The 25,640-nt window shown below is 36.3% G+C and overlaps 1 protein-coding gene and 1 long non-coding RNA gene across 14 annotated transcripts in view; both read left to right on the forward strand.

Annotated features, from left to right (window-relative positions):
* Positions 1 to 25,640, forward strand: part of NLGN1 (neuroligin 1) — a 1,017,320-nt gene that overhangs the window by 566,938 nt on the left and 424,742 nt on the right.
* On the forward strand, positions 10,892 to 12,989 carry LOC103097976 (uncharacterized). The gene is made up of 2 exons (XR_471838.3): positions 10,892 to 11,661; positions 12,595 to 12,989. It is a non-coding gene; the product is annotated as an uncharacterized LOC103097976 (long non-coding RNA).

A 25,640-nucleotide genomic window follows, 5' to 3' on the forward strand; every position in this document is an offset into this window, starting at 1 on the left:
TATCTTGAATTGAAGATAAATCACCTGGCAAGAATAGGATGTAAAAAAGGCTACTATTACAAAAAGGTTGTGAAATATAAAAAGACAGAGATACCTATATGTATATGTATGTAAATATATTTAAACTTCATATATGTGTTATATATATTTCAGGGTTTTATGGTATCCCATATACATGTACATACATATGTGGTTAAACACACAAAGATACAAATACACACAATGCACATATATGTGCATAAATGTATCTTTAATGTTGCATATACATATAAAATCATATGAAGTCTGATATGAATTTGAAAATTCTATATTGGTATAGACACACTTGTATTCTTTAAATGGTTTCATATACATAGAAATATATAATATATGCTTTAAACTTTATATTTTCCCTTTACTGATCATTATATATTTTGTATGAAGATATTCTGTTTCACACATATGTATTCTCATGTACATAGTAAACATCTATGTATAAATAGATGTGTGTCTTCATTTAGTCATATATGTGCATTCCTTTGAGGATAGAAAGATAAAATATCATCTTACCCTATATCTATGTAGGTTTCTGTGTTTCTATTCAGTGGACCAAATCTGGGCCCTATCATTCACTGTCACTAATGTATTAGCAGATGCTGCTGAAAATATATTTATCCTTCCCACTCGAAGATCACTCTGAAGAGATGTAGGTCAGATCATAAATCTGAAAACCACTTCTGTTTGTGACTATGCCTGACTACAAAATAGCACATAAGAAGAATGCTTAAAGGCAAAGATGGGATGTTTGGGCATGTCTTGAAATGGAATTAGGCAGCAGGAAACAAAAAACAGAAATTACAGGTGGGCTTTTCATTTTCCTTATTCTGATTTCCCCATTCCTTCCTTTTAGAAGCAACCACAGAGCGATTTAAAGACCTTTCCTGTCTCCTCACACTCCCTGTCAATTAGAGTGCAGAATACTCCTTCCAAAGGCAACAAATCTTCTCCGTTAGGAAAGCTGTGTTTTCAGAGCTGTATATGTTCAGCACCGTGAAGGGCAGGAAAGGGCTCAAGCAATTATGTTGCTTATGTTTCTTTCAACTGGAGGAGACAGGTGGAAGAAGAGGCCAGTAACCAACCCATAGTCTGCCTTATCATCTATGCAAAGGAAAAAACACACATAATTTTCAAAGGAGGTCTATGCTTTCATCTTTCTCCACTGGGTATTTCCAACCATGGTCAGGAAGGAAATAAACTGGAAAAGATATTCTTGAGAATGGAATTCACTTATTTTTCTCTCTCTGTATCTTTTGTTGGGCTAATCAGATATCTTGAGATCCAGAGATCAGTCAGGACTCCAAAAAGAAAGTTCCCAATTATGAAAAAGAAGCCATGAATCCTTTTCTGAAGTGAGATGGGTAATGAGTAGTGACAAGAGAATTAGCTCATTGACAATATGCAGTGCACTGATTTAAGCCAGCCCATTGACATTGAATGCTCAGAGGAAATGATAGTAAAACAGATGTCAGATGTGTATATATGTATATCTGACAATGTGTATATATTTGTGCCTAAATATATAATATGTATAGAGGATACATAAAACCTTAATGTAGTTATACACATATTTCCCTATATAGATGGACATTGATATTGATTAATTAAAACTATTAAACTTTTGGAACAAGAGAAGAGATAGTCATATAGATGTATAGAAGGATGGATGGATGGATAGATAGATAGATAGATAGATAGATAGATAGAGAGATAGATAGATAGATAGATAGACAGACAGATAGATAGATAGATAGACAGATAGATAGATGGATGGATGGATGGCTCTCCTTTAGCAATCTAATAACACCCATGTGTCTGTGTATATGCATTAGGGACATGAAACCACTGTCTCTACTCTGTTGCTTTATCTCAGCTAACTCAATGGAATTAGTTTCTCCATCATTATCCTTCCTCAGCTGTTTTTACCTAAGGAGAAGGCATCTCTTATCTAGTTGGGCTTTGCTTAGAAAAACAAAACAAAACAAAACATAATCATCCTATTGGTAGAGACCTTGACCACTATGCTTTCAACTTTGTGTTGCTGTATGGACTTTATAAGCCAAACTTTCCAGAACTCAAGTATAATGATTTTGTTATTAATCAGCAGAATTCCCTGCTTTCTTTCACTAATTACTCTAAAAATGTGATTGATAAGGATAAGGAAAAAAAGAACTATAAAAAATATTTGGATATCATTGATTGTTTCAGATTATTTTAACCTCAACAAATTGGAGCTTACCAGATTAAGTGATTCCAGTTCTTCAACACTCCAATTTTCCATTTTTATCTTAAGAAATCTATGCATCCACTCTTCATGGAAAGGTAGAAAGAAAATTTTTTCAGCAATCTTTCTGTTTCATCATTTTAATTTTACATTTGAGAAAAACAAGGTGTAGAAAAGTTATGACTTATTCAAGGTCTTAGAGATGGTAGGAAGCCAGGGTAGATGAGTCTGTGTCCTTTAAACTTTTACCCAATATTGTCTTTCCTATACTATATGGTCTTTCCCTAGGTGAGTTGTCATATATATAGGGGCAGCTGGGTACCTCAGTGGATTGGGAGTCAGGCTTAGAGATAGGAGGTCTTAGGTTCAAATCTGGACTCAGACACTCCCTGTATGTGTGACTCTGGGCAAGTCCCTTAACCCATATTGCCTAGCCCTTACCAGCCTTACCTTGGAACCAATACACAATATTGATTCTAAGATGGAAGGAAAAGGTTAAAAAAAGAAAGAAGAAAAGAAAGTAAACAAGGTTAGAGCATACTCCAGTACATTTTGCTTACTATTTTTACTATTTTTTTTACTATTTTTAATTTTAAGAAACCATTTGACTCAGTAGAGCAACAAAAGCCTCATGAAAGAACTTCTCATTTTTATTATTTATCAATTAAGATTTTAAGCATTGTTATTTTAAAAATGAAAAAGGAATATTTAATTGAATTGAATTGGTTTTTAAATTGTATCCTTAAGTATCTGATTGATCTTTCTACAAAAAAAATTATATTTCTCAATTGTATTTCATGTCTTATTGCTGACAAATACTGATGATACAACCCTGGGAAAATCACTTGATATCTCAGGAGAAAAATCTGTCAAATGATAAACTTTTAAATCATTGCTGATATTCCTTGGCATAAGGAGCTTCCTCACAGAGAGCTCCTTTTATAGCTGGAATCACATTTCTGGAGAAGATAAAAAATAGTCACCCTGAAAAGTAGTTATAATAGATATAGTTATACCTATTTTACAGATGAGCAAACTGTAGTGCAGAAAGCCTGTAATATTTCTTTCATAACACAAAGCTAGAATACCTAAGAGATTGAAGTCCCTAAATCGCTACTAAATTGAAGTCCAGTAATCATTCTCCACCTTGTGATGCTTCCTTCCTTGAAGCTCTCTTCATTTGTGAGGATGCTCCAGAGATGAAAGTTTAGCCACTGGAGTCATCAAGCACCTGGAGTTAACTCTACCCTACAATGAGCCATACCTAGAGGACTTTTGTGGGGGAGTGTTGGGCCTCAGGAACTATAATGCCAGGAATGACTGTCTCATGGAGTGTTTATGAAGATTGAATGTAATAATGTATAGAAAATACTCAAGAGCTATTGAAGTCAGTTATTACTCTTATTTCTATTTTTGCCATTATTACCTAATTATATACTGAAGAGGTGAACACTTAGAGTCCTGCTGGGTTACAGAAACTCTTTTTCCTTGGTCTTTTCTTAGCAGGATTTTCATGAAATTGAATATCTACATCATTGTCAGCTCCCAAAGTACCTTTGGAAATCTTGAAAAATAAATTAAATTCAATGGAATGTTAATATTAATTGTATTGGAAATACTTCAAATTGACTAGCCATTTATAGCATATAGGATGCTATTCTCTTAAGAAGAATATATGAACATTCCCAATTTCTCTGTCTTTGATCATTGTCTAATTCAAATAAACAAGCACTTATTAGGTGCCTAAAATGTAGCAAGATTGGTACAAGTTCCAGACTAAGTACACAAAGGCAAAACAAATAAAAAAAAGAAATATTATCTTCATGAAATTTCGATTCGTTGTGGAGATATAAAATTCACACTGAGAAGTGCTGGTGACTGGTTTAGGAGGAACTTATTTTAATTGCAAAAGGGACTTGCAGAGGAGAAATTCTCCTCTGATATTGATCAGAAACTATTCTTCAATTTATTTCCATTTTTATTCAATCATTTTTCAATCATATCCAACTCTTTGTGACCCCGTTTGTGATTTTTTGGCAAAGACACTGGAGTTGTTTTCCATATCCTTCTCCAGCTTATTTTCCAAAATTTTCCAAATAGGCTTAAGTGACTTGTCCAGGGTCACACGGCAAATATGCATCTGAGGTCTGATTTGAACTCAGGATGAGAAGCCTTCCTGACTATAGTCTGTCACTGTGCCACCTAGCTTACCTCTGCCATTTATAGTCTTCAAGAAATGTCTAGAGCATTTGTTATTTAAGTGACTGACCTGGAATCACACAGTCAGAATGAGTTAGAGACAAGACTCTTTTTCCTGGACAACTTTAGCCAGCCCTTCAGTCTTCAGAGAAGCATGTCCATGAAAATTGGTGAAGGCAGAGAACTTTTAACATTAGGGGAATGGGGGAAAGCTTCTCTCAAGATATAACAGATGAACTAAGGCTTGAAATAAACATAGGGATCAAAGGAGTATGTGAGAATGGAGTATATTCCCGGCATGGTGATGACTTTTGAAAGAGAATGAGATGATCGATATTAGGATAAAATGCCACCTAGAGAGAAAAACTGGAAGGTCACTTTAGCTAGTCTAATGCCAAGCTGAAAGGTTTGTATTTATATTAAAGGCAATACAGAGCCAATAAGGATTATTGAGCTCAGTGATCACATCGCTATTACCTTTATTTTCAAGAAGGCAAAACTAAGGTTGAGAGAATATAATTTGCCTAGGTTCATACAGCTAGTAATTTTCTGAGGCTGGGTCTAAACTCTGTCTTTTTGATTCCAGAATTTTGTCTTCTTGACTTCCCCATTTACCTACCACCATAGGAGGCTATTTTACTTTGTCCAAAATGAATATACTCTTCCATCTTTTCTTGTTTTTAATAATAATTTTGTTTTACCAAATAAATATAAAAAATAACATTTATTTTTAAAATAATTTTTGAGTTCCAAATCTTACACCTCCTTTGATATAGATAATAATGTACAGTCACAAAAATAAATTTCTATATTAGCCATGTTGAAGAAAGGAAGAGAGAAAGAAAGAAAGGGAGGGAGGAAGAAAGGATAGAAAGAAGGGAGGAAGGGGAAAAAAGAGTAAAAATGTATCAATCTACATTCAGACTCCATCAATTCTTTCTCTGGAAGGGTATAGTATTTTTTACCATGAATCATTTGGAATTGTTTTAAATCATTGTATTTCTGAGAATGGCTTAGTTACTGTGTACAATTTTTTTTTTGACTCTGCTTATTTTACTTTACACCAGTTCATATAAGTCTTTTCAGATTTTTCTGAAACCACATTGCTCATCATTTCTCATAGCACAATAGCATTCTCTTATAAAAATCATATATCAGAAATTGTTCAGACATTCACCAACTGACGGTCATTTCAATTTTCAATTCTTTGCTACCACAAAAAGATGCTATAAGTATTTTTGTGAATATAGAACCATTTCCTTTTTCTTTGATCTTTTTGGGATATAGACCTGGCAGTGGTATCCATCTATTGTTTATGTATCCTGTACTTGGCTATTGTTTATGTCTCTTCTACTAGAACGCAACCACCTTGAGGTCAGACTGTTTTTAACTTTCTTTGGATCCCCTTTAATTAGCAGAATGCTTAACAAATTGCAAGTGCTTCTTAAGAAATGTTTACTTCTTTGCTTGCAAGATCATTAATGTAGAAGGCATGAAAAAGTCACAGCAAAATAGCAAAAATAAATAAATATTAGAGGGTAATGCAATTATGAGTAGTAGTTTTGCATGGTGATGTTCCGTATGCTACTTTCTTCATCATTTATTGACAGCTCCCCATTTACAAGGCATGCATGCAGGCAGGAGCATCATGGTTTGTGACTAATTAACCATTTGGACTAGAAACTTCCTCCTTTTGTGGCAGAATGCTGCATTTTGAAACCTTCATCCAAGTTCCATTTGTTTTAGTTATCTGCATGCCACCTGCCTTGGAACCTCAAACTGAAGGGTTCTCCTGCTCTGGAGAATGACAGCTCCCTATTTCCATAAATGTGGGGGAACTTTTATATGAAACAGTGTTATTTCTAATTTGAAGTCATAATTGTTCTGTGTGAAAGTAGGCCATGGGAATGAATAATAATAATAATAATTTGCCTTTTTGAGATTGTGGCAATAATAAGTATAATTTTCTGTGCTGGGTATGTGCAAAAAAGAGCTCTGCCTGGAGTCTGGGCAATGTGATGGTTCCTGGGGAAGAAAGAAAGCAGAGAGTGAGCTGTTGACAGGTGCCTCACCTATCTCAGCAGCCATCGTCCCTCAGTGACCTGGCTTTCTACTCATCTGCAGCCTTTCACTGAGACACATTGTCTTTTTTTATGAGACAGTGACAGAGTGCAGAATCGAGTTCTTTGGGAGCCCATGTCACAATATCCAGTGGTTGACACCTTTTATTAAAAGTTCAATGATATGAGCATGAAGTTCCAACAGGCCACATGAAAGAAGTCAGTTTCCTTTTTTAAAAGAACATTTCCTTGGATTTGTCAGGGATTTGGAAGCTTTTGTTGTTCTTGTCCTTAAATTATATTGATGCCAGTTCAGTCTGTGATATGGAAGGAAAGGAAGCTATTCTCGCTCAGAGGTTGAGTAGAATGTGAAAAGACAAAAGATACAAATGACTTAAGGTATGGCAAGGACCAAGAAAAAGAGACAGACAGATTAAAGAGACAAAGAGGTGGAGATAGACAGAGAGAGAGAGAGAGAGAGAGAGAGAGAGAGAGAGAGAGAGAGAGAGAGAGAAGGGAAAAAGAAAGGAAAAGGGAGAGAGAGAAAGGAAAAGGGAGAAAGAGGAAAAGAGAGAGAAAGGAAAAGGATGAAAGAGGAAAAGAGAGAGAAAGGAAAAGGATGAAAGAGGAAAAGGGAGAGAGAGAAAGAGAAGAAAAGGGAGAAAGAGAGGAAAAGGGAGAGAGAGGGAGGGTTGGAGGAAAAGAAAGAGAGAGGTGTGTGTGGGGGGGAGACAGACAGACAGACAGACAGGCAGGCAGGCAGAGAGAGTGAGTCAAACACTTAAATTTCTTGGTTACAAAAGTTGTCCAATTCTGACCTAACTAATAAAATGTCTTAAAAATGATATGCAGTGAAGAAGCACACAAAAGGCTACCACTCTCCCTCTTGCCCTGTTCATGATGAAGTTTATGTACTTCAAGCAATCTTAATGTGATGATTAGTTTTCCTTTCCCTTGAGCAAGAATTCAAAAACTAACCAGCAGGACAGAGATGCTTGAATCAATGCTCTTTTGTTAGTGTTTTCACATTTTTGACATTACAGTGAGTAGTTTATTTTAATAGACCTGTACATGTAGGGAAGATCCTTGAGGACAGGAACTGTTTGATCCCTTTCCCCCACCTTTATTTATATCACCTGCCTCCATTGAGGCACAAGAGTCTCTCTGTAATGTAGGTGACCTTCACAATCTGGCTGTAGTGCACACACACACACACACACACACACACACACACACATGCCTACTGGCATTGGCCTCCTTTAGATCATAGATTCATTTTGTGATTATTTTTTTATATTTCCCCCAGTATACATCACTATCCTTTGAAAATAGCATATGTTAAATATATGTTTATTTTGGTTTGGATTAGATTAGAAAAGTGTGATGACTGGTTGTATGGGGTTGTAGATCTAGATCTGGAAGGAATCTCAAAGACCTTCTATGCATCAACAAATCTTTCATTTTGCAGATAGGAACTGTAGGCTCAGAGATATTTAGTGATTTGATGATCACTGAGGTAGTCAGCATTGGAAATGGGATTTGAACTTATATGTAGGACTTTTTTCCACCACTGTTGAAATATAGTGGGTTTGGATTGGAACTTAAAAATGTCTTTCTTGGTACTGAGAGAAAGCTGTATAGTTGCTAACATAAAATTCATTTACAGTTTCAACATTTAATTCAAGACTGAATATTGAGAATGTTGTCCATTTAGATTCATTTATTAAACCCTTTCCTTCTGTCTTTGAATCAATACCATGTATTGGTTCCAAGGCAGAAGAGTGATAAGGGGTAGGCAATGGGGGTTAAGTGACTTGCCCAAGGTCACACAGCTAGGAAGTATCTTAAACCACATTTGAACCCAGAATCTCCCATCTCTGGTCCTGACTTTCAGGCCACTGAGCCAACTGGCTGCCTCCTAGATTCTGTTTCCCATTCTATTCCGTCATGCAAATGAAATTATCACCTTGGTACATTGGGTATAATGACTTCATTGTGTTCCCTAGGTCCTGTGAGGTTTCAAAGATCTTGATCAAAGCCATAACTAAGGAAATGTGACTGGACTTTTTCCAAGGGCAGAGGACCTTAGAAAGGGGTAACAATTAACATGGGCATTTCATTCTTTCAGCAATGTATGAAGTTCCAACAGGCCACATGAAAGAACTCGGTCTCCTTTTTGAAAAGAACATTTGCTTGGATTTGTCATGGATTCAGAAGCTTTTGCTGTTGTTATCCTGAATTTATATTGATGCCAATTGAGTCTGTGATATGGAAAAAAAAGAAGCTGTTCTTGTTGAAAGGGTAGGAAGAATGTAAAAATTCAAAAGACACCATTGACATAAAATATGACAAGGACAAATAGAGAAAGATGCACACATAGCAAGCCACAGAGCAATTATCGTACCCCCTGCACAGCTTTAGAGAGGCAGCCGTACCACAGAGGATAGAGTATTGATTTTGGAGTAAAGAAGACATGTCCAAGTCCTACTCAAAGAACTTTCTAGATATGTAAATTTCTGCAAGCTACATATTCTCCCTCAACCTCAGTTCCATTATCTACAAAATGGGGCCAACAATAGGACACACCTCTTAAGGTTACCTTAGGATTAAAGGACAAAAGATGCTTATAAAATGATTTAGAATCCCTAACAGTGTGCAAATGTCAATAAAGAGAATGGTCATAAAACAACAGTCACTTAACCTATATGAGCATTAGTATTTCCATCTATAAAATGAGGAGGGTAGATTAGGTAACCTCTAAAGTCCTTTCAGCTCTAAATATTATGATTTCATGAGTTAGCCTCTATAGAAGCTGCATTAATATTATGCACAAAGTGTTCTGCCAATTTCCTCTTGAGCTCCATTCCCTAACACAAATCAAACACTTCCTATAGCTATAAATGTGTGAACGGTAGATGTTTGTATAAAATGGGAGAACCGCAAGGCAGTGACATCGGGAGAAAATTGTTATTGCACTCTGAACTTCAAGAGAAATTGATTTATTATTATGAAATAACAAAGTACTCTTAAGGCTAAAGCCTTTTCTGCCCTGCTTCCACCTGGCACAAAGGTTTACTTCTGAGTTATAAACCCATCTGAAGTAGGGTCTCTAATGGAAATCTTGAAAGCTACTTCCCATATGGCAAAGCAGACATGTCTTCAATAAAAGGATTCATTAAAATATGGTCAGGACACATGGGCTCAAGCAGTTTTCAATTATAAATCTAGAAAGAATTGTTTGCACCTGTAACGACAGTTCAATTAAGTGATCTAGGAAAGAAGTAGAAGAAAATTCAATATTGAATCCTTCATCACTGGGTGTTTATCTTGAAGGGAAGAATGCTTGGACTGGAGAATAGTGAAGATTAAAAATAAGGAGAGCTGGCCTCATTTATTTTTAAATTTCTAACTCCCAAAGAATTATGGTATTAAATCTAAGTCATGCCTTCGTCCTCAGTTTCCTTCTGATCAAACAAGCAAATACATCTCTGTCTATATGCATGCATACATGCATGTGCAAAAGTTAAAATTAAATCTCAATAATATATTTTAAGAGATGTATTAATGATCATTAGAAATCAAGTAATAATAACAGATTTTCAATCATACACATGCATTCATATATTACATATATGTTAAGATATGAAGCTTAACAACAGGAGATGTTAAATGTTATGATCTCATCAAAGAAAGGTAAATTCATTCACTCTAAATATCTCTTAAGATTCTGCTTTGTGCTAGGAACTGGAAATAAAGATCAAGTAATCAATAAGAATTTATTAAGCTCCTACTTTGTGTCAGTGTTGCATGATGACCATACCAAGACTAAAGTGAAATTGTCTCTACCCCCAATGGGCTTATATTCTTTTCAGGGAAAACAATGAGCACATAAATTCATAGGAGAAAAAATACAAAGCAAAGACAGGGTGATTTCCAGGGACAATACTTGGAGCTTGAGAGAAATAGTGGATGGAGATTAGGATGACCCTCAAGTGCGATGTGCTATTGCACTGGACTCAGAAGGAGGCTAGGTATTGTAAGAGAAAAAGGAGAAAAGCGAGTACTTTCTTTTGATTTTATTTTTTTATGTCAATACAATTTTAATAGTTATTTTCTGACATTTTGTGATCCATGTTCTCTCCCTCCCTCACACCCCTCTAACCTACTCAAGATGACAAAGTAATATTATATAGGTTATACATCTGTTATCATACAGCACATATTTCCATGTTTGTCATGTTGTTAAGGAAGATACACATTGCTTATTCATGGAGGAAATAAAGTGAAGACTGATATATTTCAATTTGTATCTAGATTCTTTCAGTTCCTTCTATGGAAGTGGATAGTCTTTTTATAATGGGTTAGAGTTGTCCTGGATTCTTGCATTGCTAATAATAGTTAAGTCATTTATAATATCATTATAGTTTATAGATTTAACAGTATACAACATTCTCCTGGTTCTGCTGACTTCACTTTGCATCACTTCATATAAGTCTTTCTGGGATTTTTTGTTATCATCTTGTTTTCCATTCCTAATGGCACAATAATATTCCATTACAATCATTTATATGCAACTTGTCCATCTGTTCTCCAACTATTGGCCATCTCTTCAGTTTCCAATCCTTAGCCACCACAAAAAGAGCTATTACAATTATTTTAATAAGTAGTTCCCACCCCCCATCTTTGATCTCTTTGGGATATAGACCTAGTAGTGGTAATTCAAGGTCAAAGGGTACACACAGTTTTAATGGTCCTTTTGGCATGATTCCAAATTAATCTCCAGAATGATTAGAGAAGGAAAGGTTTCTAAGTATGGATGATGATCTGTACAGAAGAAGAGATGGGAAATGGGAAGCCATATATGAAGATCAGCAAGATGAATTTCTTTGGAATATAGAGTGTCCAACATGGAATAATGGGTAATTAGTCTAGAATGTTAGACATGTGTCTGATTCTAAAGGGCTTTCACTGCCAAACAGAAGAGATTGGATTTTTCCTTAGAGGCAAGAAAAAAACTGATGACTCTTAAGTAAGTGTATAGATGGTCAGAGCTGCACTTTAGAACAATTGCTTTGAACACTCATGGCAGCTTTGTGAGGATGGATTGATAAGGAGTGAGTCTTGAGCCAAAGAAGTCACTGAGTAAGTAATTACAACAGTCAGTGAGAGGGGATAAGGATCTGAACTACAGTTCAGTCACTCATGAGTGAAGGAAAGACATTGAATAGAGAAACAACAACATCTCTCAACTCATTTGATGTGAGAGGCAAGAATTGAGAATGGTACTGAGGTTTGTTACTTGGATGACCAGAAAGATCATGGTACTAGGGAAAGAAAAAAACATAAAAGATGTAGATTTAGGTGGGACAATAATGAATTCTCTTTTTAGTGCATTAAGTTTGAGATGCCTCTAGGTCATTGGAATGTATCCAATTGGAAGGTGGTGAGGCAATATGGTAGAACAAGAAAGAGACAAGACAGGCCTAGATATGGGATGTCCTGGGTTCAAATTTGGAACTAGACATTTCCTAGATGGATGACCCTAGGAAAGTCACTTAACCTCCATTGCCTCAGCCCTTACTGCTCTTCTGCCTTAGAACCAATACTCAGGATTGATTCCAAGATGGAAGGTAAGGGTTTAAAAAGAAGAAAGAGGCAAGAGCTATGTATGTAGATCTTCCTTAAGAAGATAATAGAACCCATATGACCTGATGAAATTTGATTAAATGGAAGTAATAGAGGTAAAATATGGCCCAGAGTAGAAACTTGCAGTCTACCCACTATTAAGAGTTAGAATGTGTATGGTGATCCAGCAAAGGATAGAAGGAACCACCAAAAAGATGAACCATGACTTGGGAAAACTAGATATGATGGGCCATGGCATTAACACACCAGTCAGAATAGAGTTAGTGTGGGGTTAAAAGCAAAAGTTCCAGAGTTGAGAAAGCTGATTTCCCTGGCACAGTCTTTGTCCAGAGGGGAATGAGACAGATTGGACAAATAACAAGAAGAAGAGACCCAGAGTTCACAAAGAGATTGACTCCACTGCCAACAGTGTCCTTTCCTTTACCCTAGGTGCTTCTCAAGAGATGACAAATCAGGCTCTTTATTTTGAGGCAAGGGATGGATACCACTGATTTTTAAATGCTTCCAGATGTGACTGTTGTCATTGCTACTTCCTACAGTCTATAATTAAGGGAATAAGAATAAAAATTGAAGATCTGGATCAAAAACAAGCACCTGGGAATAAGAAACTCAGCCTACATTCTGCCTAAATCTTCCCAAGACTTTGTGGAGCCAATGAATATTGACTCTTAACACTCACCTTGACCATTCCTAGTCAGATTGACAGAAGTTTGGGGTGCCTATCCCACACTGACTGCCATCAGGGTGGGATGGAATGGTGTCCTGCTACCTATTTTCTGTATTGGTCGAAGGCAAAATAAGTAAATAAATATTTATCTCTCTGACTCTTGTAGTAATAACATTAACAAGAAAAGTCTTGTTCACTGAAGTACATATGCTTCAGGAATTTCATTCTGAGGGAGTCAATAAATTTGTTTTCATGCCACATACATATCCCACTCCTGTTTCCAGTCAATACTCATGGAGTGGTGCCTTGTCCCTACACCCATTAGATAATATGAGTCTTTTTAGTCCATCGGATTTGCATTCACAGAAGCTGTGTTGTGTAGTTTATTTTTTAAGTGAATATCACAATTTTAAAAGTCAAAAAGTTAAAAAAATTTAGTTTGTAGACTAAAATGGCACTGATTCAACAGCAGATAATGGGCAAACTCACAAGGAAAACAAAATACCTAATGAATAGGTGTATTTTAAAACCTGCTTTTCATGACAATCAAGTCTGATCAATTCCACAGCAGACTTCTCCTTTCATTATACATTATTGTTCTAAGAATAGTCTCAAAGGTATAAAGTGCTCAAGAACAACTGCTCTGATTCAAGTTATTCCAGGACAGGGCATTGTTTTAGGAGGTCAGAGCCCAGCTCTTCTTTTACCAAGCTTTATAATGTTGGATAAGCTATTTAGACTTTATGGTCTTTAGTGTGAGTGTTATAAGATAAGAGATGAGAGATTTTTACCTGGACAAGAGATCATCTCTTGGAAGGGATCTGCTGAAGGAAGAGTGGGCAAAGGGAAAGAAGAAGCTGAGAGTTCTAAGGAAGGAACAGAGGCTGTGAGATTCAACAGACAAGTCACTTCTTACTTGGGGAAGGAGAGGAGTGAGGTGGATTCCCAGAAGCTCAGAAGAAACCTATTCCCTTGGAGATCAGCTGTCCTTCCTGAACCCCTGAATACCTCCAACCAAGCCTGTCATGATATCAGTTTAAAGTCCTCAGTGGGGCTGCGGATTGGGACTTTTTGAAGAAAGCCATTCACAGATACTTTCTCTCTGTATCTCTCCTTTATTTGTCCCTGGACTCCTAAATTCAAGATTAGTCAGCTTAAGAGTAGGGACTGAAGGCACTTGGCAAGAAGAGGGAGTAAGGCTGGGAAGCCTTGAACCCCTAGACTTTGGACGGTCAATTTGCCAGGGAGGGTAACTTTAGGGTTTCCCTATTTACCCACTTTTCCATTTGATACACATGACACCTCTTCCCTACCTGAACCCCAATAAACCACCTGTTGTTCAATATTTAGGTCTGAGTCAGTCATGAGTCAACAGTGTTGAGGGAACTGAAGATTTTTGGAGAGAGTCACACTACTTCTCAAAGGAGATTGACTTCTTGGTCTCAGGGATTCAAGATTGCCTGACCCAAGGAATTGACATCTCCCCTTTACAGTTGAGTAGCCAGCTGTCCCAAGACTACCCACAAATCCTGAAAAGGGACTGATAGTTGATATCTGTGGGGGAAGCAGAGGCATAAGAAAATCATCTTGCCTCTCAAGGCTCCTCAGACTGGGGCATCTTGTGAACTCACTAAGGCTTCTCTTTTTAGTCTCCTGTCATCCATCTCCCAGAAACCATTCTCTGGGGAGACATATTCCCTTTAAAGAAGACAGGATTTGGCTATCTCCCCTCAGAAAGAAAGAGAGGAGAAGAAGAATCTCTTCATTCTCCCAACCCTATTCCCTCTTTCTCTCTATTATCTTTATCCCTTCTCCTAATCCTTACATTATAGTGTCTTATATGTAAAATGGAAGGCTTGGTCAAGGAATTTTAACTTGTCATCCAGAAAGCTCCAAAAGTCTGTGGGAAAATTTAGGAATATCTGTGAATTTATAGAGGTGGGGGGCAAGCATTTTATTTTCACCAACTTCTAGGTTAAATTTAGCATTTCCTTCAATTATTAAAAAAAACAAAACATGATTCTGAGAAGGGATCCTGAGGCTTCACAAGGGTACCAAAGATATCTGTGACACAAAAAGTCATTGAGCCTTTAGCCTAGAAAATCTCAAGGGTCTTTTCTGGCTCTCACAATCTCTAAATCTTTCATTTTACGAGTTAGAAACTATTCATCAGTGATAACTCTGTGGTACTATTTTACCATTCTTGTAACTGTCCGAAGACCACCCACATTTTGTAAAAAGTGGTCCCAAGAGTTTCAGTTTTTAATTTCTACTTTAATATCTGGGGGAAAGAATCACTAAAATGTCTCAGTGTGTTATTAATGTGTAACTCATCACCTCTTTATCATTGTGAGTCACATAGATGCCTTTGCTGTGGAAAAGGCTGCTAAGATTCATAGATTATTCTGGCTACCTGCAGGTTTATACAGTCATAGAGAGAAGCTGTCCAGAGTGAAGACAAGCATTCCTAGGAGGCTGGGATCTATGTCTGCCAAGCTCTCTCTCATGGGCATATAACACAAATGTATAACCAAGCATAGATCTGCAGCCAAAGCCTCATCCCAACCACAGTGGTGAGACACTTAAGGAGACCTCACAAAGATGAATAATGACAGCGGTCCCTGATGATTTTGACTAAGTGGAATGATGTAGCAGAAGGAACACTGGAGTAGTCCAAGGGCTTGGAACACTTTGGAACCAAAGGGCTTAGGTTCAAATTCCAGAGTTGGTGTTGACTTACCTCTCTGAACTGGGAAAGGTCATTTTCTCAAATGGAAAATGAAAGTGACCAGTGCTGGTCCCTGGGAAGTAAAGAACAGAACATGTGCATCTCTTTCTTTTCATTGGAAAGATGAGGAACTGTGGGAATGGAATATTGCATATAGTGTCAGTCACAATTACTCTGTGGCTGGGTTTCTCCATCCCCAGTTCTTTGTTACAAAACTAAGGCTAATAAGAGACTGTGATCTGTCCAGAAATTAGGATAATATGAAGATCAAGGACTTGAATAGGGATTCAAAACCTAAAATAAACTAAAGGGAGGGTGCTCACTTTCTGCTCAAATTATGTGTAAACTTATGTTTTTACATATGTGCATATGTGTATATATAATACATATGTACTATATATGTTTATATTATACAGATAATATGTGCCTAAATTATACATAAATACCTGCATTCATGAATGCATAGATACACACATGCATGTGTGCTCTCAGGAGATAGCCTGGATTAGAGGTTAGAGATTTGTCCCTAGGCTCAGGGAGAAATCTAGGTTTAATTCCCACCTTTGAGGTGCACTGGCTATGAGACCCTAGGTAAGTCACTTCACCCTTCACCCCATGTAGCTCTCAAATATTAGCTACTGGGATGCCCATCTACAAGGTCCTCCCTTTGCTGATGAAATTAAAGACATCACACTCCATAAGAAATGATGGACAGGATGAGTTCCAAAAATCCTAGAAAAACTTATATGAACTGATGTAAAATGAAGTGAGCAGAATCAGAAGAGTTATGTTTATGGTAACAGAAATATTATAGAATGATCATATGAGGAGGATTAAATCATTATCATCAATGAAAGTTCCCAAGATATCTACAAAGAACGTAGGACAAAGAATGATATCCACAGCCAAAGAAGGAGCTGTTGGAGTCTGATCACAGATCATAACATGCAATATTCCTCTTCATTTCCTTCATGAGTGTTTTATCATATATATGATAACTGTCTTTTGTTATAGCATGAACAAAATGTACTGCATGAAATCATTGATATAGACTATCTCAGACTATTTACCACCTTGTAGAGGAAAGGGAAAGAATCTGAATCATAAAATGCTGGAAAAGAATTGTAAAAATTAAAATTAATTAAAAAAGAAAGTAAACATGCTATATCCTCAGTTGAATAAAATTCCTTGAAGTCGTGAATTTTCTTATCTTTGTTTTTTTTAATTTTTAGCTCCTTCTTCAGTGCCTGAATATATATATATATATATATATATATATATATATATGCTTGCTCCAACTGATGAGATTGCCAGTAGAGCTCTAAATTCCCTTCCAATACCAATGCATATAATCCTTTGAATGTTGAGGAGAAAAAGGGAAGTTTCTGCTTTCTGTTAGTATGAAATTTCAAATGAAGTCTAAGAAGAGAATAAATATTGTCAGGTAGATTAATATAGATTGATTAAGAGTTTGAAAAAATTAGAGGTAGTTTTGAAAATCTAAAGAGTAATTGGGGAAGGCTTTTAAAAATTAGAATTCCTAGTGAAGCAAGAGGTAAATATTAATAATGGCAGTGGCCTACATTTATTTATACAGTGCTGATCTTGGTGTCAAAGGCAATGTTGTTGATCAGTGGAAGCCAGACTGAATTAGCAGCCTATATGACTTTAGGAAACTCACTAAACCTCTGTGACCCTTAGTTTTCTTACCTGCAAAATGAGGAAATTAGATAAAATGATCTCTCCTCTTCCTCCCAGGTTCAAAGCTCTTATCCTATTATTTGAAGCTGATGTCTACTTTCATTTTTGGAGTTAGTCACTTAGCCTTTCATTTTTCTTATCTCAAAATTGAAAGGTTTGGAGTAGATCGCCTCCAGATTCCATTCCAGTTACAAATTTGCAATACTTTTGAGTGACCTGACATCTATTGCATTTATGCTTTAGGTTTGAATAATGTAATAATCACATTCAAAGAAATCAGGGCAAAAAGCATTTGGAGTTCATTCATTTAAATACCTTGCAAAGCTTAAAGTTCCATATCTAAGTTAGATTTTACTATTTAATAGCTATCCCAAGATGAAATTGATCTACTTATTCAGAATTTGGTTGTTTAGTATGCAAGAAATAAGTATATGGTTACCAATATTTTTCAAGGTCCTCTGAAAGCAATAAAGCTACTCAAAGATCATTGCTGTTTTGTAAAACTGGAGTGTTAAATGGAGATTCACTCTCTTCTTGGTGCTTAAGTCATTCTCATTTGATCATTTCATTTTGGAAATTGAATTTAGAAATGATTTGATTTCATACAGAGGGATGGAGATCTTGTTGTGTTTTTCCCCCACAAAAAGAACCCCATGTGGCTGTTGAGCATCTCTTATTTGCTGTGAGAATTGCATCCTTGTCCTTCATGGGGTCTCTGCTGAATTCAAAGGACATATTGCCATCACTCTGGCAGAAATGAAGTCATTTGTCTCAGAACATTACCCAGTAGCCATTGGAAACTCAGACACATTCTAGTAGTCAGAACCCAGTTTTCATATTGAAATCATCTTAATGATAAGTTAGTCCCAAACTGAGGATCCAATTTTCCTCTGTCAATTTCTTTTTGTATTTTTTTTTGGTCATGGAAAACTTTGCTCTTCATATTCCTTTCCCTACTTTCCTCATGAATTTTCTATGCCCACTGAGCGAATAAAATGAAATATAATTTAGTAATGATCAAAGTTTTGACTTATGTGATTTTTCCCCAAAGCAAATCTATTTCTTTCCCCTGCATTCCCATTTTCTTTCTATCCCCAATGCTTTGCAAAATATCTGAAATAGGGCAGGTATATACAGTATTTTGCTGATTTATTAATGCCATCTTTTCTCTGCCCATCTACTCATTCTCACCTAGAAGAGTTCTTTCCCTCGTATTCAAAGTCCACAGACCTCTTGCTGCTTTTGAGCACCAACCAGAGAAATCCAAAATGGGCTTGCCACCAGGGAGGGTTTGAACATCTTGCATGCATTTTATTAGAAGCTTGACAAAATGAATAGATGGCATATGAGTAGATGAGGACAAACTTCTAGGCCCTCATTGCTTGTTGATAATTCTGTAATAGAAAGGGAAACAGAAATGTGTTTCCTTTAACAAACAGTTTGGTAAAGAGAGTTTATGTGAGGAGAAGGAAAATCGGGGACTCCTGACAAAAACTGCTGGGAAAATTGGAAAACAGTATTGGAAAAATTAAATTTAGATCAGCATCTTACACCCTATACCAAGATAAATTCAAAATGGAAAAATGAGTAAAAAGAGTAAAATCATCAATAAATTAGGTGAATTTGGGAATAGTATAACTGTCAGATCTGTGGGAAAGGAAGGAGTTTAAGACCAAGCAAGAGACAGAGAAAATTGCAAAATGAAAAATGAGTGACTTTGATTATATCAAATTAAAAAGGTTTTGTACAAACAAAACAAATGCAACCAAAATTTGAAGGAAAGCAACAAACTGAGAGAATTATTATAACAAAACACTCTGACAAAGGTTTAATTTTCCAAATATAAAAGGAGCTAAGTCAAATTTACAAAAAAAACAAGCCATTCTCCAATTGACAAATGGTCAAGGGACATGAATAGGCAGTTTTTATATGATGAAATAAAAACTATGAATAAGCACATGAAAAAAGTGTTCTAAATCCCTCCTGATTAGAGAAATGCAAATTAAAACAACTCTAAAGTACCACCTTACTCCTAGCTGGCCAATATGGCAGCAAAGAAAAGTGACAAATATTGGAGGAGATGTGACAAAATTAGGACACTAATACACTGCTGATGAAATTGTGAATTGGTCCAACCATTCTGGAAGGAAATTTGGCACTATGCTTAAAGGGCTTTAAAAGAATACTTGCTCTTTAACCCAGCCATAACACTGCTGGGTTTGTATCCCAAAGATATAATAAGGAAAAAGATTTGCACAAAAATATTTATAGCTGCATTTTTTGTGGTGGCAAAAAATTGGAAAATGAGGGGGTGTCCATCAATTGGGGAATGACTGAATAAATTGTGTTATCTGATGGTGATGGAATATTATTATGCTGAAAGGAATAATGAACTGCAGGAATTCCATGTGAACTAGTAAGACCTACAAGAATTGAATCAGAGCAAAAGGAGCAAAACCAGAAGAATGTTGCACACAGAGACTGATACATTATGGCACAATTGAATGAAATGGACTTTTCTACTAGCAGCAATGCATTGATCCAGGACAATCCAGAGGAACTTGTGAGAAAGAATGCTATCCATATACAGAGGAAGAACTGTGGGGGAAGAAATACAGAAGAAAAATATATGATTGATTTTATAGTTCTATATGGTTATGATTATAGTTTTGATATTAAAATATCACTCTTCTGCCCATATGAATAACATAGAAATTGGTTTTGAAAAATGATACATGTATAACCCAATGGAATTGTTTGTCAGCTCTGGAAGGGGGGAGGAAAAATCTAGGGGGTGAATCATGAATCATGTAACCATGGAAAAATATTCTAAATTTAAAAAGGAAAAAAAAACTAAATCTGAAAAAAAAGAAAATTGGAGACTCCAAACTCAGAATCTAGTTTTGTTGCAATTGATGAGATACCCTCCCAACCTTTCTGAGATTATTTCTCATTTTACCTATGTTTGTGCATGGTTATTTGCATAATGTTTCTCCAATTATAATACAAATGTTCATGCTATTTTTGCATCCTTTTATATCCACAGTCCTTAGTACAATACTTGGCACACTGCAGGCTCTTCATAAGAGTTGACCAGAATTCCTAAAATAACATTTTTTTCCTTTTATTTTCCCTTCCCATGCCTTCTTTTCCTCCTTCTCCTCTTTCCTTCCCTCTCTCTTTCTTCCTTTCCCCCCTCCTTCCTCCCTCATTTCCTTCCTTCTTCCCTTCCTTTCTTCTTTCTTTTGTTCTTTTATCTCTTCTTTCCATCTTTTTAAATCTTTCTCTCCTCTCCCTTTTCCTGTTCCATTTCTTCCTTCTCTCATTTATTCCTTTCATTTTCTTTTGTTCTCTTTCTTTGTTCCTATTTTTCTTTCTATTTTTCTTCCCTTTCTCTTTTCTGTCCAAGTCTTTCAGCTTCTACCTATTACTAAACATGCCTTCTGGAAAACCAATGGCTGCTATCACAGTTCTGGAAAGCAAGGGCCCTGGCATCTCTTCTTTTCTAATAGGAATGCCTTTCAACCCCACTAGATGCACTCATGTTTTGCTTAAATGAGATCAAATGTGAATATATATATATATTATATATATAAAGCCCATTATGCAGTGCTCTGTTTCAAATTCAGTTCAATCCAATTCAACAAACAGTTATTAAGGTCCTTATAGGTCACTAGAGACACAGAAATAGAAAGGAACAGCTGTCACTGCCTTCAAGATCTTTGCATTCTACTGTGTGATTCAAAGGAGTAAATATGAATGTAAGTGGAACGTATTTAAGGAGAGAAGTAATACTAATGATTATAGAAATTAGGAACAACTTGATATAAAGGTTAATACATGAACTGAACATTAAAGGTAGGGGTTCTAAGAGGTGGATGTAAGAATAGAATTCACTCATCTGCTCTTTTCTTTTATTGTTTATTCTTCTGATCATATCTCTAAAACTTCAAGGAGTCAGAAGCCATTGGGACCTCCAATCCTTTCATTTTACAGATGAGGGAACTGAATCTAAGAGCTTTATACATTTAGAACTATATGGTTATCTCTTGGGATTCATCTTGACCAATCTACTCCTCATTTTATATATGAAGAAAGACTTAAATAATGAGAGAAGGACAGAGAGAGAGAGAGAGAGAGAGAGAGAGAGAGAGAGAGAGAGAGAGAAAGAGGGAGATAGAGGGAGATAGAGAAAGGAAAAGACAGAGAGAGACAGAGAGAGGGAGATAGAGAAAGGGAGAGAAAGAGAGAGAGAGAGAGCTCACAGTCAGTGGAAATATGAAGGGATCCATAGGATTCTATTACTCTGTCAATCTGCCACTTGGTTACAGAACTCAAGGTCTATCTTCAACAGACATCACACTCTCTGTTAGAATGGACCTCAGAAGCCATTTTTTTTAACTCTGCTGGGATTCAAACTTGTAATTGGCCTACATGGGACCATTTGACTTTGTTATTCTGCTTTGACCAACAAATGAAACATGAAGTCACAAAGAACTAGAGATGAAAGATACTACAGGGTTCAGTTCTTATCACTGATGTCATGTAACTATAGGAAAACTACTTAATTATCCTGATGTTCATATAATAATGCTTTAAGAGCCGACCACAAAAGCACTGTTCTCAGAATCAAAGGAGATATATTTAAAGAATATTAAAAACCTTAAAACACCAAAAAAGTCAATTATTATAATAAAATTTAGCCTCAGGCATTCAGTATTCTAATGCTTAAGGACTTTATGAATGATGATGTCCACTGTTTTACAGTTAATTTAATTAAGCAGAAGACCAAAGGGATAGCCTAAATTTCCCACAGTTTGGCAATTCTTCAGTGAAGCTCACTTTGCTCCATCAGGTCAACAGAATTCTAAATATGAGTAAGAATCCATGTCACATGGCATAGACAATGTCCTTTAGGGCATGTAAACACAAGCATGAAATAATTTTCTTGAGAAATAATATTTTATCTCTGTCTGCCTGTCAACCTGTCTGTCAAGGTCTCTTTGTCCATATTTCTCTTATTAAATGGAAGCTTCTTGAGGGCAGAGGCTGTTTCAGTTTCCATTGCCAGGTCTCCAGAACCTAGTCCATTGCTTGGCAGTACCTTTCTGATGAGTAAATTTACTCTTTAACTGTGTGAAATACATTCGACAACCTTTTACAAAGAGAGAAAGATGGGAATAAAGAGTCTTTCCAGAGCCTGAAAAAGAAGTCCTAAGTTGAATATCTCTGTGGATTCCAAAACTGAGCTTCCTTGGACAGCCAATTAATTTGCCTGCTAATCAATAGCCAATAAAAAATGCTTCCTATGAGCCAGACTGTGTGTTACATTACACAGTGAGATGAAAATACAAAGAGTAAAATAATTCTCAACCTAATGAAAATACTGGGAATACTGAGGCATTGAAGGGAGGGTCCAGAGCCTGGGGAAGGAAAGAAGAAAATCAAAGTAAGGGAATTTTACAGAAGGCTAATCCTGTCTTTGAGACTCACAAACACTGGCTTCCATTTGATGGACCTGACATTACTTTGAAATATTCTATACTAGTCTAAAAGAGTAGTTCTTAGAGAAGGCTTCCAAAAAATTCTGCCTCATTCTCTTTTCCTTGCTACCTTTCTAAAAGGCTGCCATAGTGGCTCTTTCCTCAGGCTATTTTAAATCTGTCACTTTTTTTTTTGAGATGTATTAGAGCATACTTACCTTTCCAACATTTAGAGTGATTACCTGAGTGACTGAAAATTCTCAGAAAAGACAAAATGCCCTGCTGGTTCCAAAATTTGTTTTTGGGTTGTTTTATATTTATATTCATTTCAGCTATTTTTCAGTAGGACCAATTGAAATCTCTGCCTTGCCTTTCCATTTGTTTTGCCTTCTGCTTCTACCTTATTATAATCTGAAGAATTAGAGGAAATAAGATGAGTGGGTATTTAATTTTAATATCTTGTGGTTTTTACAGGTTCAGGATTATAGCTTAAAAGCAGGAAGGGTACTTAGAATCCATCAAGTCTAACCCATTCTTTCAGAGGTCATTTCTCTTAGATTCTCTCTGATACACTTCTATATAATGATCTTATATGCAACATATGTCTTACATGAATATGCATTTATAGGCATTTATGCATACACATAGACTGCCTATATTACATATATGTGTATAGCATATATATATGTATATATATATATACACGTAAAATCATTTAACTCTTCAAAAAGCATTGAACAAGGGCATCAGTGACATACCAGTCTCTATACTACATGCTGAGAATACAATGACAAAAGTGAAAGTTTGCTTGCCTTCAAGAAGCTTGTCTCTTTTGTAAGAAAAGGAAATAATACTTATGCCTAATTGTAAATACTAAATATCACTGTCATGTTGATGATGAATCAGAGAGGTCAAGGGTTTATCTTATTTTTTTTTCTTTTTATCTATGGGAAAAAGTTTTTTCAACATTTATTACATTTATTTCAAGAAACTATTATTTCATTGGTATAGATTCGATGGAAACTTCTATCAGTCAATCAATAAGCATTTATTGCACTCATTTTGAATTATAAATGATTTTCATAGACTTAGAGATGAAAGGGACCTTGGAAACTATCAAGAAGCCCTCCCTCATTTTGAAAAAAGAAAACTAAGATTCTGAAAAGGTAACTAACTTGTCTAGCTTCACATAACTAGGTAGGATTCCAACTAGGTCCTTGTGACTCCAATTCCAGTATACTATGCCACCTCTCTGTGGTTTACTATGGCCTTAACACCATTACAGCCTTATCTGATATTGATAAGCTTTTCTGAACTCATTGGATTTGGTCTTTGCCAAGAGACATATAATCCATTACTGGCTCTATATTCGAGATAGAAACTTTTACTCATTGAACTAGAGAGGATAAACTGAGGGGAACCTGTTTCTTCACAATAGCTAATGTTCTCTGACTGGCTGTGACTAGAGAGGACTGCTACAGGAACCTGAACTTGCTTATGTGAAATGGAGGTAGAACAAAGATGATGCTGGGGGATGCCACTACACAGGGATGCTGGTACACTGAGGACACTGCTTATAAGGGACTGGCCTGGGGAAACCGCCTATTGATCCCTAATGATGGCTGATCTATTTCCTAACCTCCTTCCTCCCTCATTCCCTCCTCCACCCTCTTCCTCCTGCCACCCTTCTCCTCCCAATTTCCCCTCACCCTTGAGTGAATTTTAAAATACTCTAAGTTTCTCAGGTAAGGGGTTTATTGGGATAACAGGATGGGAAACTAGGATAAGGGGTTTGAGGAAAGTCCCTAATCTAAATGAATGATTGAGAAAGTAGTCCATTCACAAACTGTGACTCTGAGGCAGAGAGATGGAGGGCAATAGCTTTTCAAGATCTTCTTTATTCTTCTTCAGCTAGGTTTCTCCTTGTTAATTTCAACTGTCCAAAGTCAGAGAACTTCAAGTAACCAAGTCAGCCCCACCAGAGTCCAAAAGCCAAGTCAAACCTCCAGGGAAAGAAGTGACTTCCAGTCAGAGACACAGAAACCAAAAAGCCCCCTCCTCAGCTCCAACTGCTCACAGAGTCAGAGAGGCAGAGACTAAGTTCAAAAGTCCAGTTTCTTTTCTTAGTATGGCCAGCCAAAAGTCTCCAGGGAAAAAAGTGTGACTTCAGTCCCAAACACAGAGACCAAAAAGCCCTCTCCTCAGCTCCAACAACAGAGTCAGAGAGACAGAGGACCAAATTCAAAAGCCCCTCCCCCCTGTCAGCTCAACCACCAACAACCAGGGACATTCCATTGTAATCTCCTCTTGTATCTTGGTCCACAAGTCCTGCAAAACCTTTCACTCTTTATATCTCTATCACAATCCCCACTTTTATTAGCCAAATAAAATGCAACATGATACTTACCTCATTAATAACAATTCTATCTTAACTCTTTGCTATCTGAAATATACTCTTACACCCCCCCCCCAATAACAAACTCCTAAACTCATCTTAGCTGTTCTATCAATCTAAATACTAAGCTAAGAATGGGTCATAGGAAAATGGTTTAGGTAGGGGAAGTACATGAACATAGTTTCCATAACAAAACAAGTAACATTTTCCAAATCATTACAACAATGCCACTAACATATTGAACATGCAAATGACTTATCCTAATGTCTATATAAATTTCCTAAGAAAATTTCCTAACACTAACAAATGCTAACCTACAATCATAATGCAATCTAATTTCTCTACTATAGAACTTCTAAGTCTCTTTCCTAAGCCTTAGACCAATTCACTAGGCTATTACTACTGTTAGTAGTTAGATTATTAATGAACTTACTCTAAAAGTTAGCTCATTAGTCAATTAGTACTTAGTACAACTTTACAGATGTACATCCTTGTAGATTT

The sequence above is a fragment of the Monodelphis domestica genome, chromosome 8 (assembly GCF_027887165.1).
Source record: "Monodelphis domestica isolate mMonDom1 chromosome 8, mMonDom1.pri, whole genome shotgun sequence".
Classification (NCBI taxonomy): domain Eukaryota; kingdom Metazoa; phylum Chordata; class Mammalia; order Didelphimorphia; family Didelphidae; genus Monodelphis; species Monodelphis domestica.